Genomic DNA, 19,593 nt, shown 5'->3' with positions numbered 1-19,593 from the left:
GCAAGATAAGTAACACAGGTATATGATCTCCCATGGTCACAGCAGCACCACCCACAATGGCAAAAAGCTGGAAACACTCTAATTTCCCCCAAAACAATGAATGGATAAAGAAACTACAACAAGGTAGAGAACCTACTTAGCATTCATGATGCCTGTGGTAGTTATAGAATCTGTTGTCCATTTGAGAGGATTAAGAGTGAAGGGGTGGGGTTCAGCCTGTCAATCAGGTCGTGGCTAGATGACCTCATTTGGATGTGCTAAGGAGATAAATAGCTTGCTGGAGGCAGGACGTAGGCTCACTCCCTGAGAGACTCTCTACTGTCAAGACACATGGAACTATGCTGATGGCAGCGAGAGCCCTGGACCTAGAGGAGCCACGTGGAGACGCCTGCCAGCGCTGCGATGCTTCCACTGTCACTGGATCCACAAGGCTATTCACCCACTGGCCTGTGATCTTCCTGCAGTTGGTGTCATTGCATGTGTTTAGTGAATCTGAAGAGAACTAATATCAGACTTATGGACTTGATCTGGACTGGACTGGAATGTTTTCTCAATATTCAATTGCTCTTGAATATAAAGCTCTTTCCTATACACATATGAGTCTCCCTGGATTTGTTTCTCTAGTGTACCCGGACTAACACAACCCCCCTTTATATTTTCATCTTAAAATCCTCTTTGACAAAAGAGACCTCGTTTCAACTGGGGTCTTTTTTCAAGTACAGGTAGATGACCATTAAGTCATTGCCATACAACACTGTGCTAAGATCACCTCAGATCAACAGACGTTCCTAGAAGAGGGATAAACGAACCTTACTGGAAACTCGAGTCAAAATGTGGGGAGGAGGGCATGTGCATCTTGGAGAAGGTAATTAATTACATGTCTGTTGGTGTGTAAACCAGGAAGAACAACCTCCCATTAGGGTGAAAAAATAGCTTAATAATTCTTATATAGAACCCAAGGGGAGAATATACCAGGGACTATGCTCCTAATTGGACACTTTTGACCTAGTTTTCACCCAGCCCTTGGTGACCATGAGGGATGATCATTTATTATGTGGCTTTCGGCTAGGTTGTATAGAGAAGGAAATCCAGTGACACTCGTCTTTGTATAAAAAAAGAGCTTTGTATCAACAATTAATTATATATCAAGAAAGCATCCCAGTCCAACTTCAGTCCATAAGTCCAATGCTACTCCATGTGTCCCTCTCAAGACTCAAGTAGCCTCATGCCAGTGTCATAGACAGGAGAACTGGAAAACAGGAAGATCAAAGGCTGATGGATACAGAGTCCAAAGTTGGTGGAAATAACCATGACTGGCCTGCAGCAGCCATTCTTCAAGGCAGGTAGAGTTCCAGCAGGCAGGAAAGCAGAGGGACAGAGAGAGGGAGTTTCCCAGTTTGCCCAGCCTATTAAGCCACACACCCCCAAAAGGCATCTTTAGGCTGTGACTTGATGGACAGATTGGATTCCACCCCTATATTTTCATATATGTTCAAGTTGACATAAAATCACAAATGTTCTCTATCATAAATAACAATAATATCTCTAAAGTGAACCCCTATATTTGAGGAGACTACACATTTTTATCGGCATCTAAGTATATTTGATCTCTGTCTTCCTTTTCCAGCCCAGAGATTGCTGTGACTGTGCTTGGGTCAGCTCCTTTTCTTTCTTTTATATTAAATAATTTATTTCTGTTGTTGTGTACATAGCAGAACACACACTAACCCATCAATTTCTATAAGTGTCATTCAATAAGGTTCTTCTCTAATCTTTGAAGTTGCTGAATTGGTCTCATATAGCTAGATCTGAAAAGAGTACAATGCAGAGAAGTTGTCAGTATAGAATTCCTTTTGGTGACTTCTATGAAACACCTAGGGTAGGGTGGGACTGTATGCTGCTGCAACTCTCTGACTCTCTTCCCAGACAGGGCTCTCTGGCTTCTATAGGTGCTCTCTGTCATACCATGGCTCTGCCCGCTCTACTCTGGACAGCTCATGCTGTCAAGAATCTCTTTCTGTTGGGTCCCAAAGTGAGATGAGATGGCCTCTCATGCAGCCCCTTTTCACATCCTGTCTGGCTCCATTAAGCCTCCACCTGAAAGCACCAATTGTCCCTGCTCCTGTTTGTGCTTTGTGGAGTGTAATATACCTGGGACCTGAGAGACAGGAGTAGTCACTATGGCCCCAAATAAAAATGTTTCCTCCATGGCTCAGGCAACAAGGCATTCCAATTTTGTGTACACAATTAATCCTAGCCATGATCCAAGTTCTTATGATGGGACCCTACTCAATACTCACCCTAATAGAGAGATCACTGAAGATATGGGTGCTACAGAAAAATATGGTGAAAAAATCAGATGGTGCCCATTTATCAAAAAGAATAGAATCTAGGATCTTAAAGGTTTATCTCAAAACAAGTAGCCATATAAGTAAGGCATAAACCAAGTCCACACAGAAGAAACACACCAGCTGGTGTGATCCAAGGATTATAAATAATAAAATCCAAATCCAAAGGAGGAATGTATCAGAACTTAAATTCTGAACAACCAGTTTTCAGAAGGCTATAGAGGACAATAGAAGCCAAAAATCCAATTATAGGACCTCCATGAGGATTAAGCCTTTGACCACAATCCAGAGATGTGAATAGACCAATGCAGCAGCATTGAGTTGGTGTTGACCAACAGCAACATTATGCACAACAGAATGTAATACTGTCCACCAACCTCACAATTGTTCCTATGTTCCAGCCCATTGTTGCAGCATTGTGTCACTCCATCTCCATGAGGAGCACTGTGTCAATCCATCTTCATGAGGAGCACTGTGTCAATCCATCCCCATGAGGGTGTTCCTTCTTTTTGATGCCCCTCTACTTTACCAAACATGATGCCCTTCTCCAGAGGCTGGTCTCTCAACAACATGTCCAAAGTATGTAAAACAATATCTTACCATCCTTGCTGCTAAGGAGTACTCTGGCTGTGTGTTAGTTTGGGTACTTTAGAGAAACAAATCCACAGAAATTCATGTATAAGAGAGTTTTATATAAAGGTTAAGTACACAGCAAGTAAACAACCCAACCCAGTGCTTCCCAAGCCCACAAGTCCAACATTAACCCATATGTCCAAACCAAGCCACAAAGTCTTCCTCCATCTCACAAAATACGAAAGACAAGTCAGTGAATGTGTAAGCACCCCAGTGCTGGCAGGGTCTCCACACGGGAGCTCCAGCACCCAGGGCTGCATCGGGGGTAGGTCCTGCAGAAAGTGAGCCTTGCCAGCTGACGCAGGGAACTGGCTAAGGCAGCTGCACACTGGTCCGACAGATGAGGCTCACCGAGCCATTTATCTCTCCGCCCTTCAATTAACTCCACATGTATTTATTGGCTAGGTTGGCACAATAAACTATCTATCTCAGGTGGCACTTCTTACAAGACAAGTCAATTTGTCCTTTTAGCAGTCCATAGTACTTTTAATATTCTTCTCTAGAGCCATAATTCAAATGCACCAGTTTTCTTTGGTCTTCTTTATTCAATATCTAACTTTCACATGCACATGAGACAACTGAAAATACCATGGCCTGGGCCAGGCAAACCTTAGTCCTCAGAGTAATATCCTTGTTCTTCAATACTCTAAAGAGGTCTTGCATAGCAGATTTACCTAATTCAACTGATCTTTTGGTCTTCATATATGTTCCTAATATAGTGAATAGCCCTACTATCAAATAAAGAGCATTGGACAGTAAATTATGACTGATGCTGTGAGGTGAAAATGTAACACCATACCATTTGATCTCCCTTTTGACCCATCGTAAATTTTAGTTTTTAATATCTTATGATTTCTTTTCTATGTTAGTCCAAGTTGACTACAGAAACAAATCCAGAGACAGTCATATGTGTGTAAGAGAGTGCTTTATATCAAAGAGCATTGTATATTGTGAAAACATCCTAGGTGAGTCCAGATCAAAGCCATAATTCTGCTTTTAGCTCATGTGTTGTATGCTAATCCATAAATTCCTCTCAGACTTATGCAGCATATTCAATGATGCCGAATGCAGGAAGATTGCAGGCCAGCGGGCAGAAAGTCTTGTGGCTCCAGTGGCAGTAGAAGCATCTCAGTGCTGGTGCAGGTCTGCTCATGGCTCCTCCAACTCTCTGGGTGTCTCAAAAGTAGGAAACGCAAGGCAGAGAGAAAGTGGGTCCGGCCTCCCATGAGCTATTTATTTCCACTGTGCCTCCAAATGAGGTCATCAAGCTGTGACCTGACTGACAGGCTAAACTCCACCCCTTCACTCTTTTTTTTTTTTTTTTGGTTTGATTTACATTTCTTTTTTTTTTTTTAACAATTTATTGGGGCTGATACAATTCTTTTCACAGTTCATACATATACATACATCAATTGTATAAAGCACATCTGTACAGTCTTTGCCCTAATCATTTTTTTCTCCTCTTTTCTTCTTTTACATTTTATTAGGGACTCCAACAACTCTTACCACAATCCATACATATACATACATCAATTGTATAAAGCACACCCATACATTCCCTGTCCCAATCATTCTCAAGGCATTTGCTCTTCACTTAAGCCCCTTGCATCAGGTCCTCTTTTTTTTTCCCCCCCTCCCTCCCTTCCCCCCCCCCTCATATGCCCTTGGTAATTTATACCTCGTTATTTTGTCATATCTTGCCCTATTCGGGGTCTCCCTTCCCCCCTTCTCTGCTGTCCCTCTCCCAGGGAAGAGGTCACATGTGGCTCCTTGTAATCAGTTCCCCCTTTCCAACCCACTCACCCTCCACTCTCCCAGCATCGTCCCTCACGCCCTTGGTCCTGGAGGTATCATCCACCCTGGATTCCCTGTATCTCCAACCCTCATATGTACCAGTGCACAGCCTCTGTCCTATCCAGCCCTGCAAGGTAGAATTCGGATCATGGTAATTGGGGGGAGGAAGCATCAGGATCTGGGGGAAAGCTGTGTTCTTCATCGATACTACCTCACACCCTAATTAACCCATCTCCTCTCCTAAGCCCCTCTATGAGGGGATCTCCATTGGCCGACACTTGGGCCTTGGGTCTCCACTCTGCACTTCCCCCTTCATTTAATATAATATATATATACACATACATATATACATATACACATAAATACACATACATACACACACTTATATCTTTTTTTTTTTTTTTTGCATGATGCCTTATATCTGGTCCCTTGGGCACCTCGTGATCGCACTGGCCGGTGTGCTTCTTCCATGTGGGCTTATTTGCTTCTGAGCGAGATGGCCGCTTGTTCACCTTCAAGCCTTTAAGACCCCAGACACTATCTCTTTTGATAGCCGGGCACCATCAGCTTTCTTCACCACATTTGCTTGTGCACCCATTTGTCTTCAGCGATCCTATCATGGAGGTGTGCAGTCAATGATATGATTTTTTGTTCTTTGATGCCTGGTAACTGATCCCTTTGGGACCACTCGATCACACAGGCTGGTGTGTTCTTCCATGTGGACTTTGTTGCTTCTGAGCTAGATGGCCGCTTGTTTATCTTCAAGCCTTTAAGACCCCAGTCACTATCTCTTTTGATAGCCGGGCACCATCAGCTTTCTTCACCACATTTACTTGTTCACCCATTTTGGCTCCAGCTGTTGTGTCGGGAGAGTGAGCATCATAGAGTTCCAATTTAATAAAAGAAGGTATTCATGCATAGAGGGAGTGTTTGAGTAGAGGCCCAAGGTCCTTCCGCCACCTTAATACTTGACCTATAAATATAGACACAAAGATCTATTTCCCCAACCTCCTATATATATTTGCATGTACATGTCTTTGTCTAGACCTCCATGAATGCCCTTTGACTCCTAGCTCTTTCCTCCATCTCCCTTGACCTTCCTCCTGCCCTACTACCATGCTTCATTGCCACCTGGGCTAGAGTATACCTCTTCTCTAAGCAACCTTACCCTTGATCATTTCCCACCAGGCCTGCCACTCCCCCTTCTCTACCCTTTGGGATCCCATGTTTTTCCCCTGTCCCTGGGTTTGTTAACACCACTTCCTTACCCCCCCCTACCCCCCACCCCAAGTCCCCCCGGAACTGTCGGTCCCGTTGTTTTTCATCCAGATAGTTCATCCAGCCTGTCCTATTCAGACAGACCTGTGGAGTCACTAACATGCACGAAAACTAGACAGAGGAACACAAAGCAACAGTATACAACCAGACAACAAAACAACCAAAACAAACCACTGAAAAAGAACAGAACAAAACAGTTCACAAGAGAAAAGCTTGTAGTTAGTTCAGGGATCTTTGCTGGCCCTTAGGAGCGTTTTCCAGTCCAGTCTGTTGGGGCACCACGCCCTGGCCCCAAAGTCCACTTTCAGCATTCCCTGGGGACCTTGCCACTCCATTCCCTTGCTGTTCCGCTGCACTCCCCCAGTGCATTGCCTCGGTGTGGTGGGATCAGGTCAGGTGCAATTCCCACACTGTGTCTCCGGTGCTGTCCCCTGTATCGCCCTTAGTCACTGAGGGGCATCATGTCTCATAGTAGGGCCAGCCATGTTGTTCTCTCTGTGGACTGGCTGCTCTGCTCAGGAACATCATCATCACGGCCTGGTGGGCCAGGCTGTGCTCCACTCTCTCCTCCTGCCCCTTCATCTGCTCCCGTGTGCTCTGATCAAATATGTCCATCTCCCATAGCTGCAGGGTCAATGTCGTCCTTTGGAACAAGTTCTTTTCGGGGGAGGGGCAGGAATCCACTTAATTTATGGTGCTGGGGCCTGCCTCCCAGACCTCTCCACCGGTTCCGTCCTCCACGCCGGGATATTGCATTCACACCTTGCGACACTGGGTTGAAGTCTGGTCCCACTTTCCCTGTGGAGATATAAACCATACCCTCCCCTTGGGTGGATTAATGCCCCATTTCTGTCATGCTGATTGTACTTACCTCAGAGGACTCATGTTGTACCTGTCCCTTTGGGACTGGCTTACCTCGCTTCGCATAATTCCTTCCAGCTCTTCCCATGAAATAACGTGTTTCATGTGCTCATTGGTGCTTTTTAGTGCTGCATAATACTCCATTGTGTGTATGTGCCAGAGTTTGCTAATCCACTCGTCTATCGATGGAAACTTAGGCTGTTTCCAAGTCTTTGCTATTGTGAATTGTGCCGCAATAAACATTGGAGCGCATATGACTGGTCGTGTTTTATTTGCTGCTTCAACCGGGTATATGCCCAGTAGAGGGATGGCTGGGTCGTAAGGTAGATCAATTTCCATTTTCTTTAGGTATCGCCAGATTGCTTTCCACAGTGTCTGTACAAATCTGCACGACCACCAGCAGTGGAGGAGGGTTCCTATTTCACCACAGCCCCTCCAACACTTGTTGCTCTCTGATTTACTGATCTGGGCTAGCCTCAGGGGTGTTAGGTGGTATCTCATGGTTGTTTTGATTTGCATTTCTCTTATGGCAAGGGACTTCGAGCACTTTCTCATATATTTATTGGCCATATTGATCTCCTCTCTAGTGAAAGTTCTTCTCATTTCTTTTGCCCACTTCCTTAGGGGGTTAACTGTTTTCCTCTTTTTGCAGGTCATGATGGTGTTGTAGATTTTAGTAATGAGCCCTTTGTCTGACGTGTCATTACTAAAAATCTTCTCCCAGTCTGTGGGTTGCCTTGTCACCCTCTTGGCAAAGTCTTTCGAGGTGCACAGGTGTTTTATTCTTATTAGATCCCATTTGTCGATTTCCAGATCACCTGTGTGTGTCCCCTTCCCTGTTGCAGTGAGCCTATGTGCTCCCTGGGCCAGTGCTCTGAGATTAGTCCCGATTCCCTCCTTAATGGTCCTGATGGTTTGGGGTTTGACTTCTAGATCTGTGATCCACCTTGAGTGTATTCTTGTGCATGGGGTGAGGTAGACGTCTTGTTTCAACTTTCTACATGTGGATATCCATTGTTTCCAGCACCACTTATTAAAGAGGGCATCTGCTTCCCACTTGACGTTTTTGGGACCCTTGTCGAAGATCAGTTGTCTATATGCTGATGATTTTACTCCTGGGCTTTCTATTCTTTTCCACTGGTCTGAGTGTCTATCATTGTGCCAGTACCATGCTGTTTTGACCACTGTAGCTGTGTAGTAGGCATTAAAATCAGGCAGGGCGAGTCCTCCAATTGTGTCCTTCTTCTTGAGGAGTTCTCTGCTAATTCTGGGTTTCTTCCCTCTCCATATGAAGTTGGTGGTCAGTTTTTCCAATTCTTTGAAGAAGGTTGATGGTAATTGGATTGGTATAGCATTGAACTTGTAGAGTGCTTTAGGAAGAACTGTCATCTTTACTATGTTCAGCCTACCTAACCATGAGCAGGGGAGCTTCATCCATTTGTGAAGGTCACTTTTGGTTTCCTGTAATAGGGTTTTATAATTATGCTTATATAGGTCTTTAGTCTTTTTTGTTAAGTATATTCCTAGGTATTTCAGTTTGTTCTTGGCTACTGTGAAGGGTACTTCCCTCTTAATCGCCTCTTCCATGGCCCTGTCCGATGTGTATAGAAACCCTACCGACTTCTGTTTATTGAACTTGTATCCTGCTACCCTTCCGTATTCCTCTATTGCTGTAAGTATTCCAACTGTGGAGTTTTGGGGGTCTTCAATGTATAGGATCATGTCATCTGCAAATAACGATAGTTTCACCTCCTCCTCTCCCAACTGGATCCCTTTGATGTCCTTCCGCTGTCTTATGTTGTTAGCCAGGACCTCCAAAACGATATTGAATAGAAGAGGGGACAGGGGGCATCCTTGTCTTGTACCCTTTTTCAGTGGTATTGTTCTTGTCTTTTCTCCATTGACTATGATGTTGGCTGTTGGTCTTTCATAGATAGCTTGTATGAGCTTGAGGAACTTACCTTCCAATCCTATCTTCATGAGTGTTTTGATTAGGAATGGATGCTGGATGTTGTCAAATGCTTTTTCTGCATCTATGGGAATTATCATATGGTTTTTATCCTTTTTCTTCTCGATGTGGTGTATGATATTGATGGATTTTCGGATGTTAAACCATCCCTGCATCGCTGGGATGAATCCTACTTGGTCGTGGTGAATGATATGTTTGATGTTCCTTTGTATTCTATTGGCCAATATTTTGTTAAGGATTTTTGCATCTATGTTCATTAGAGATATTGGTCTATAATTCTCTACACTTGTGGGGTCTTTTCCCTGTTTGGGTATCAAAGTAATGCTGGCTTCGTAAAATGAGTTTGGGAGCTTGCCGTTCTTTTCTATGTTATGGAATACTTTGTGGAGGATCGGTGTCAGCTCTTCCCTGAATGTTTGGTAAAATTCTGCTGTGTAGCCATCTGGCCCTGGGGCCTTTTTCCTTGGTAGGTTTTTGATGACACTCTCTATTTCTTCCTTCGCTATGGGTTTGTTGAGGTTCTTGATCTCTGTCTCAGATAATCTAGGGATAGATTGTTTTTCTAAATATTTATCCATGTCTTCCAGGTTTCTGAATTCATTAGAATACAAACCTTCATAGTACTTTGTGATTGTCCTTTTTATCTCATTGGGGTCTGTTGTTATTGCCCCCGATTCATCCCTCATCCTGGCTATTGATGATTGTTCCTTTCTATCTTTGGTAAGCTTTGCCAGGGGAGTGTCAATTTTATTAATTCGTTCATAAAACCAGCTTCTAGTTGCGTTAATCCTTTGCATTGTTCTTTTGTCTTCCCACTGGTTTAACTCCGCCCTGATTTTTATTATTTCTTTTCTCTTGCTATTGGAGGGGTAGTTCTGTTGACTCTGTTCTAGTTGTTGGAGGTTTTGTGTTAACATATCTGTCATACGCCTTTCTTCTTTTTTCATGTATGCATTCAGTGATATCAAGCTATCTCTGATAACTGCCTTTGCAGTGTCCCATAAGTTTTGATATGTTGTATGCTCGTTCTCATTAGTTTCTAGAAATTTCCTGATATCCTCTCTGATCTGGACCTTAACCCATTCATGTCGCAGGAGATCGTTGTTTATTCTCCAATTGGTGGCCCTTGCTTTTCTGGGTGCCCTTCTATTAATCTCCAGCTTTATGGCATGGTGGTCTGAGAAAGACGTCTGGATAATATCTATGTGTTTGAATTTACTCAGGCTGGCCTTGTGCCCCAGCATGTGATCTATTCTTGAGAAAGATCCGTGTGGATTGGAGAAGAATGTGAAACCTTTTGCTTTTGGATGAAAGGCTCTATAGATGTCTATCAGGCCCTGTTGCCTAATTACATTGTTTAGCTCTCTGGCCTCTTTGCTGAGCTTCTTTCCCTGTGACCTGTCTTTCTCTGATAGTGGAGTGTTGAAGTCCCCCACTATTATTGTTGTTTCCGTGATTTCTTCTGTCATTTTTTTAATAGTTTGTTTGACGAAATTTGCCGCACCATTATTAGGTGCGTAAATATTCAGTATGCTTATTGCTTCCTGGTTTACTGAGCCTTTGAGCATTATGTAATGTCCCTCTTTGTCTCTTTTTATGTTTTGGATCTTGAGATCCATTTTGTCGGAGATTAAGATAGCCACTCCTGCCTTCTTGGAGTTACCATTTGCTTGGTAAACTTTCTGCCAGCCCTTTATTCTCAGCATATGCTTGTCTGCTTGTTTAAGGTGTGTCTCTTGCAGGCAGCAGATTGATGGGTTATGTTTTCTAATCCAATCCTCCAGCCTCTTTCTTTTAACATATGAATTGAGCCCATTTGTATTCAAAGTGATTATTACAATCTCTGGCTTCATGGTTGCCATATTCTGTTTTGTGTTTTGGGTCTTTGCCTATCTTCCTTCATATCAGTGTACTGCGTTTGAGTGGAGGGTTTCTATCCTGTCCTCTTTTCCATCTGAGACCTTGTTGTCCTGGTACGTGTTGCTGGCATGTTGGCTTCTAGATGGAGATGGGCTATATGGTGGTCTCCTGGTGGTTCTAGTTGGAGCTTGATCTTCTGGCCATAGTGAGTCAGCCAGTATGTTCTGCAGGGTCGGGTGACTTGCAGTATATTTTTTGAGTTCTTCCTTGTCCTGGAAGACCCTTATCTTACCCTCTATCTTAATGGATAACTTGGCAGGGTATAGGATTCTGGGGGAGGCATTTTCATCTTTCAGTTTTTGGAAGATGCTGCTCCATTCTCTCCTCCTCTTCATGGTTTCAGCTGATAAGTCTGAGCATAACCTTACCTGCGCTCCTTTGTATGTGACTGTCTTCCTTTCTCTTGATGCTCGTAGAATTTTCTCTTTTTCCTCTAAGTTGGATAATTTTACAATTATATGTCTTGGCGTGTTCTTCTTGGTGTTTAGCTTAGCCGGCGTCCTCTCTGCTTCCTGTATGAGAGTCGGATTCTCCTTTGTTAGGTTGGGGAAATTTTCTTCCAGGAATTCCTTTGCTATCTTGGCGGTCGATTTGTGTGTTATGTTGTGTTCCGGTAGACCGATTATTCGAATATTATTCCTCTTCATAGCATCTGTCATTGATCTCAGGCTGTCTTCTGTTTCTTTAATTTTCCTATCTGATTGTTTTTCTCGCTTGCTTCGTTTGGTTTGAGCGTCCTCGAGTTCACTGATACGGTTCTCAGCCTCCTCAAGCCTAGATATAGCTTCTGTGACCTTTTGTGTGGCCTCTGCTACCTCCTCTGTTAGTTTCTGCAGTTCCTTTTGGTGGATAGTATTCATCCCCTCTATTGTGGACTTCATCCCCTCTATTGTGCATTTCATCCCTTCTATCGTTGCATCCTTATTTTGGTTTGCTTCTCTTAGCTCCTGTATTACTGCAAGCAGAGTTCTGAAGATTTCCTTTTGTGGCTGATCTATATCTGTTTCTTCTATGAGTGACGTTAGGTCTGTTAAAGTGCCTCGTTTTTCTGATTTTTTTGTTGGGAGTGATGTGGTCTGTTGATTTTTCCTTGATCCTTTAATAGGCCCCATGCTTCTGGGAGACAGGAGTAACCTTATTGTGTGGAGGCTCAGGCCACTGTGCCGTCTCCTGGGGTGGCTGGGGCGGGCTGCGGCAGGCTTAGGGCTGGCACTGGGGACCCAACAGGGCCCCAGGTGGTGAGAGCTGGCTGGAGCTCACTGACGGCTCCTCAGGGACTGCAAAGCCGAGACCCAGGCTCCACTGCAGGTGCAGTGTTTGATCTGCCCGGGCTGTGAGCGGGCGCGGGGAGGCCCCTTGGATAGCTGCGCAGGCAGCTGCGGGACACTGCAGGGAACAATGGTGTTCGCTCTCCGCCCTTTTGGCGCGAAACCGCAGGGGGTAATGGCGCAGGCAAAGGAGGCTTGTCGCGAAACCGCAGGGGGCAATGGCGCCCTTCCTCTGCTCAGGCTCAGAGTCGCGGCCGCCGGGGTCCCCGCAGCACCCTGGGGAGGGCACCTACTCTTGTGCCTTGCGCAGGGGGGGGGCCCTTGGTGGGCAGACTCAGCAGCGCGGGGCGCGGCGCTCCGCGGAAGCTCAGGGTCCGGGACAGGCGCGGGTTGGGCTATGGCTCCTGTTGGCGGGAGGTGCTCAGGGCAGGGTCCCCGCCAGGAGTGGAGCTGGCGCTAGGCTGCCAGGGGCTGGCGGGGGCGGGTGGGGGTGGGAGGCCGGCGCACGGAGGGCAGGTGGAGAGGTCCGCGGCAGCGGTGTGGGTGGATGGTCCCCCGTGGGGGTCGCCAGACAACCCGCGGGTCCGCTCCCCTGAGCTTGGATGAATGGAGGGAGGGACGTGGGCCCGAGGGCAGATCGCTGCCCTGCGGGGAGAGGGGAACTGCGGGAGAGGAAAGCTTCTCTCCCAGTGGAGATCCGCGAGTGGGGAGTGGGGAGTGGGCCGCTGGAGTAGGCAGGGCAGGCAAGCGGCTCTGGGCTGGCGTCCGGTTTGGGGATGGAGCCTAAGCCGGTCGCCAGTGAGCTCACGGCAGCTTAGTGGCCAGAGACGTCCCACGAGTCCGGTCCTCTTTCACCTAGACCCCTGCTAGGACTGGGGTGCTGTCCCAGGGGGATATTTCACTCACCAGACTCTTACTATTCAGCTACCTGGTCGCCAATCCCGCTTTGTTTGGAGGAGCTCTCAGAGTATGCGGGTGTCCCTGTCGGCCATCTTCCTCTCCTCCCCCCTTCACTCTTAATAGCCTCAGGCTGACAGGAGATTATGTAACTACCACATTTTCCATTGAGATTTTTTGGTCTTATTTTGTCATTGTTGGCATTGTGTGTGTGTGTGTGCTTGTGGTCTCTATTTTGCTTCATATGTTTTTCCCGTCTATGAAATTTAAAGTAGGTAAATCTATCGTCTATAACTGGGTCAATACTTAACCAAGGGCATGGCAGAGGGAACGAACAACCATGAGGACAAGAAAGAAGAAACTCTTCTAACACTGTGGTGACGATTACACAACTCTTCTCAATATGACTGGACTATGATATTGTATGATATGTGAATTATAAGCTAGGATTATTCCATTACGTTTTGAAATGTAAAATAAACTTTCTTTATAAATAAATTTATAAGAGAATACATTTACTAATTTGGGTGTGAGCAATAGGATGACTGGATACATAGGATATATTCTCCAAGTACGGATTTCTGAGGCATTGAAAATAAAAAAGTAATGATCCCACCAAAAAATTAAATATATGACTGATAATCCTGCCCTATATTATCATATTTTTCAGATTATAAAGCAATTTCACAGACTATCATTTGAGAAGTTATGTAAAACCAATTTTTATTTTCATTTTAGAGATGAAAAAGCCAGAGACTTACACGGGCAAACAAACTTATCCAGTGTCATGTAACTGAGACTAGCAGGACTAGAACTAAAACCAAATTGTTAGACTTTGCATCAAAGGGCTGCCTCCATTTCCCGTGTGCATCACGGGGCTTAAGAAAAACTGCCCTTCCTTAGCACACATTTTATGCAGTGACGCTTAGAGAATTCTGACCTTCTCCCGCTCTCCTGCTCTGGAACAAAGATATGAAAGTTGTGGATGCCTCAGGAAGTTGGAACCTACCTATGTTATAAAGTGATGGTGACAGTGTTGAAGAGTAGGTCTAGACACTTCAGACTTGAGCCTTACAATAAAATGTGTATGTGGGCGTGTGATGTGTGTGCGTGAGCTTTGCCTGTGATGTTCATGTGTGTAAGTGCATGTGATGGGGCCATATGACTGTGGTACAGTGTATGTGAGTATACATGGTATATGTGTGGAGGATTATGGGTGTATGTGATGCATCGAAATGATGTGTGGATGTGAATGTTGGGTCTCAATGAGTATGTGTGGTTATATATGAGGGGAAACAGTTCTGGATTGGGGGACCATAGTAAGTTCTGGGATCCTCCAAGAAACTGGTCATCTTTCTCTGCTGTGAGTCCTGACTGGGATCCTATGCTCCAATACTGCCTAGACAGACAGGCATGCTTTGCTAAGGCCTGTTTCAATTTTCCAACTGTTTAAAAAATTATTATTATTTGTTTGCGCTTTTTTTTAAAAGGCCTAAATGTTTAGTGTAAGCTGATTTCAACTTGGCCCAGTTTGTGACTGTAGATCTTTTGAGGACCACCAACTCCCCTAAACCCCACTAGGACTTCCACCCACAGAAGTGCCTCCACCCAGCCTGGAAGAAGAAACCATCTCTCAATCCAGACCCCAAATAGACCACCTCAATTACTCCTCTTCTTCTCTATCTCTGCAAAAATAAAACCAGTATCTGACATCAGTATTTCCAAAGCTTCAGTCCTTGAGGAGGAGCGGTCTGGAATCTCCTTAGTTGCTAACCATCCCCCCTCCCCCATCCCACCACCCCAGGATGTCCTGTCCCAACTTCCTTCTTCATAGCACAGTTCTTCCCTGCCTCTTGATGTCCCCCACTCCTGATCCCTTCATGTCCTCTCTCTTTTTTTCTCTTTTCAATTTTAATGTTCTATATAAGGCATCCTGGTGGAGCTGTAGCTTAAAATTTGGGCTTCCGACTGAAAGGTCAGTGGTTCAAATCTATCAGCCACTCAGCAGGAGAAAGATGAGGCTATATATTTCTGTAGTGGAAGAAACCCTGTCTAGCAATTCTACCCTGCCCTATAGAGTGCCTATGAGTTGAAATTGACCTGATGGCAGTGGGGCTTTTTGCTTAACATTCTGCGTAATTTACTTAATGTTTATTATTTGTATTCCTCCCCTAGAATGTACGGTTCCTGAAGATAGGGATCTTTGCCTGTTGTATATCTTGAGAAGAAGTTCCTGGGGAGTGTGCTCCACTATTAACCTAAAGGTTGATCATTCGAAGTCACCCCGTTGGGCCACAGAAGAAAGACGAGGAGCTCTATTTCTGTAAAGATTAAGAAAATCCCATGGATGACTTCCATTCTTAACACGTCAGGTCACTACAAGTCCAGATCAAATCAATGTCAACATGTTTAGTTATTTTTTGCTCTTAAAAAATCATTTTATTATCACAATTCATACATGCACCCATTGTGTAAAGCACATTTGTATATTCATTGCTCTCATCATTCTCAAAACATTTGCTCTCCACTTAAGCCCCTCATTTTCTCCTCCCTCCCCACTCTCTCCTCCCTCATGAATCCTTGATAATTTATAAATTACTATTTTGTCATATCTTACACTGTCCGACGTCTCCTTTCACCCACTTTTCTGTTGTCCGTCCCCAGGGGGGAGATTATATGTAGATCCTTGTAATCAGTTCCTCCTTTCTACCCCACCCTCCTTCAACCCTCCCGGTATCACAACTCTCACCACTGGTTCTGAAGGGATCATCTGTCCTGGATTCCCTGTGTTTCCAGTTCCTATCTGTACCCATGGTCTAGCCAGATTTGTAAGGTAGAATTGGGATCATGATGGGTGGGGGGGGGGCATTTAGGAACTAGAGGAAAGTTTTATGTTCATCATTCCTGCACTGCACCCTGACTGGCTCATCTCCTCCCCACGACCCTTCAGTAAGGGGATGACCAATTGCCTAGAGATGGGTCTCCACTTCGCACTCCCCCTTATTCACAATGATATGATTTCTAGTTCTGATGATGCCTGATACCTGATCACTTCAACACCTCGTGATTACACAAGCTGGTGTGCTTCTTCCATGTGGGCTTTGTTGCTTCTGTGCTAGATGACTGCTTGTTTACCTTCTAGCCTTTAAGACCCCAGACACTATAACTTTTGATAGCTGGGCACCATCAGCTTTCTTCAGCACATTTGCTTATGCACCCATTTGTCTTCAGCGATCATATCGGGGAGGTGAACACACAATGATATGATCTTTTGTTCTTTGATGCCTGATAACTGAAAGTGAAGGTGAGCATCATGAAATGCCAGTTTAATAGAACAAAGTATTCTTGCATTGAGTGAGTACTTGAGTGGAGACCCAGTGCTCATCTGCTACATTAATACTAAACCTATACATATATGCACATAGATCTATTTCCCCATCCTCATATATAAATATATTTATATATGTACATGCCTTTATTTAGCCCCCTATAAATTTCCTTTGCCTCCTAGCTCTTTCCTCTATTTCCTTTTACTTTCCTCTTGCTCTATCATGCTCAGCCATTTGGGTTCAGTAATTCCTCTTGGTTACATTGCCCTTGGTCACACCCTACCAGGCCTCTACACCCTCCTCACCACCAATTTGGATCAATTGTTGTTCCCTTGTCCCTGGGTTTGTTAACACCACTTCCTTTCCCCCCCACTTTCCCTTCTCCCATGTCCCCCCGGAACTGTCAGTCCTGTTGTTTTCTCTGTTCTGTTTTGTTTTAAAGAGAGCATAATGTTTGTTACCCAAACCCAAATCCACTGCCATTGAGTTAATTCCCTCTCAAAAGGGCCCATTGGTCAGAGGAGAACTGCCCATAGGGCTCCGAAGGCTGTACATCTTTATGGAAGCAGACTGCCACATTTTTCTCCTACAGAGCGTGGGGAGTCCAAACAACGAAACATTCAGTCAGCGTTCAAGTATTTAACCACTGGGCCACCAGGGATCCTGAACATTTGGAAAGTGTTCAAAATCACTGTGGACAGGATAAAGGGGTGAAGGGAGGATGAGAAGGAAGAGGAGTGGATAGACTAAAGGAAAGGCGGAGGGACTTAACACCAATGTCTACAAGTGTCCACAAAACCATAGACCTTTGGTTGAAGGATATACCCTATAGGGAAAGCTCCCCTCTTCCTCCTGCCCCCAACCTTGGCAACCAGAGGAGAGCTTCTGTTGGCAAAGAGGGCAAATCTGTCAGCTTCCCAGCCCCAGACCTGATGCGCAGGCAAAGCTGTGGTAAGAGGGGAGCCAGGGGGAGCAATCTGTCCAGTTTGTCAGGACTGAATGGCCAAATATAAACGGAATATAGCTCAAGTCTGGTGGGGACACATTAATATAGCAAGGTTAGGGCTATGGCTCAGGGCCAGGGTATGGTTTTCCTGAGGTCCAGACAAGAGTGTCCCTGGTCAAAGGGGCATAAAGCCAGGTCCAGAGGGATGGGGCCAACACGTTTTCCTCCAAGAAGACAGGACACTCTCAAAGAGCCATTCTTCTTATCTTTCTGTGATTTCAACTTTACAATGTACAGATCTCCTTTTGGGAGTAGGGTTTCACTTAGGCCCATAACCACATATCAGATACCTGCACTTTCCATTGTGCAGCAGAGGGAGGTCGGGAGAGTGGAAGAGGCCTGGAGGATGAGGGTGAACTGGCTATTGGAGCTCCTGCTTGGATTTGGTGTTAGCCCGTGCTCGTTGTCTTAATGTGGGTCTTCTGGAGGCGCGATCCTTTCCTCTGCCCTCAATTCTTCATACACTTCATTGGTTTTGCTGACACACACACACACACACACACACACACAGAGAGAGAGAGATTTACTTCAGGAAATGGTTCATGCAATTGTGAGCCCCCACAATGGGCTCACATGGTTGTGGGGGCTGGCTGTTTCAAAATCTGTGGACCAGGATGGCCGGATGAAGACCTCTGTTTATCCACATAGTCGCAGGGGATGATAAACACAGTTCTGCAGGCTAGAGGCCTTGACTGATTACAGGGTGCGAAGCCAGAGATTTCTGTAGGCTTGTGTCCCAAGAACCAGAGGTCAGCTGATGAGAGGAAATACAGAATTCAAAGACAGAGCAAACTTTACCAGAATATCTATATACTGGAAACAGGCAAATACCTCTTTTGACTGGCTGATCGTGTCAGATCACAAAATGGAGAGTAATTACAGCGTATCTTCCAGATCACTGAGAATCATAGTCTATCCAAATTGACACACAGCATTAGCCATTACATACCCCTAACATTCAGACACCATCATCTGCTTCTCGCCTCTCTGTCCCTGGCTATGAAATGAGTCCTTGGTGAAGGTGATGGTTCTTCCAAACCCACAGCTAGCCTCTGTACTGGTGTCAGGAAGCCAGAGCAGGACAAGTAGGGAAACAGAAAATCAAGGCTCAGCCAGAGATTGCACAAATTGCCTCTTCTTCTAGGACTTTGCTTTCCAATCTGGACAACTCAATCCCTGTCCAGTCAATAACACTAAAGCAAGCTTCAGAGAGACTCAAGCACAAATCAGTTTTAGACTCCAGTCATAAAGTCAGGAGCTCCTAGAAGCTTCCGAGGGTGCTCGTTCTGACCCTTCCCCTTTCCTCCAATCTTCCCTTTCTCTTATCTCTTGGTCCTGACATCTGATTAAAGGCCAGCAACCCAGAAACACTCCCCAAGGCTTATTCCCCAAGCCACCGTAGTCACCATAGCAGCTTCATGGGCAAGAGGGACCTGAGGTGATCATGAACTCCTGTGCGGCAAATGCACTACTTGACAATGGATCATCTGGCAAAAGTCTTTGGAACTCCCACCAAATGACTAGGTGGCACCAGGCAGACTGGGTATGTGAAATACAAAGGTGGGAAATGGTCAATTTTGTCATCCCACTGGTATTAAATACCACATTTTTTTTAACAATTTATTGGGGCTGATACAATTCTTTTCACAGTTCATACATATACATACATCAATTGTATAAAGCACATCTGTACAGTCTTTGCCCTAATCATTTTTTTCTCTTTTCTTCTTTTACATTTTATTAGGGACTCAAACAACTCTTACCACAATCCATACATATACATACATCAATTGTATAAAGCACATCCATACATTCCCTGCCCCAATCATTCTCAAGGCATTTGCTCTCCACTTAAGCCCCTTGCATCAGGTCCTCTTTTTTTTCCCCCCCTCCTTCCCCTTTCCCCCCTCCCTCATATGCCCTTGGTAATTTATACCTCGTTATTTTGTCATATCTTGCCCTATCCGGGGTCTCCCTCCCCCCCTTCTCTGCTGTCCCTCTCCCAGGGAAGAGGTCACATGTGGCTCCTTGTAATCAGTTCCCCCTTTCCAACCCACTCACCCTCCACTCTCCCAGCATCGTCCCTCACACCCTTGGTCCTGAAGGTATCATCCACCCTGGATTCCCTGTACCTCCAACCCTCATATGTACCAGTGTACAGCCTCTGTCCTATCCAGCCCTGCAAGGTAGAATTCGGATCATGGTAGTTGGGGGGAGGAAGCATCCAGGATCTGGGGGAAAGCTGTGTTCTTCATCGATACTACCTCACACCCTAATTAACCCATCTCCT

The sequence above is a fragment of the Tenrec ecaudatus genome, chromosome 12 (genome assembly GCF_050624435.1).
Source record: "Tenrec ecaudatus isolate mTenEca1 chromosome 12, mTenEca1.hap1, whole genome shotgun sequence".
NCBI classification, from domain to species: Eukaryota; Metazoa; Chordata; class Mammalia; order Afrosoricida; family Tenrecidae; genus Tenrec; species Tenrec ecaudatus.
Note: the sequence above shows the minus strand (reverse complement) of the source record.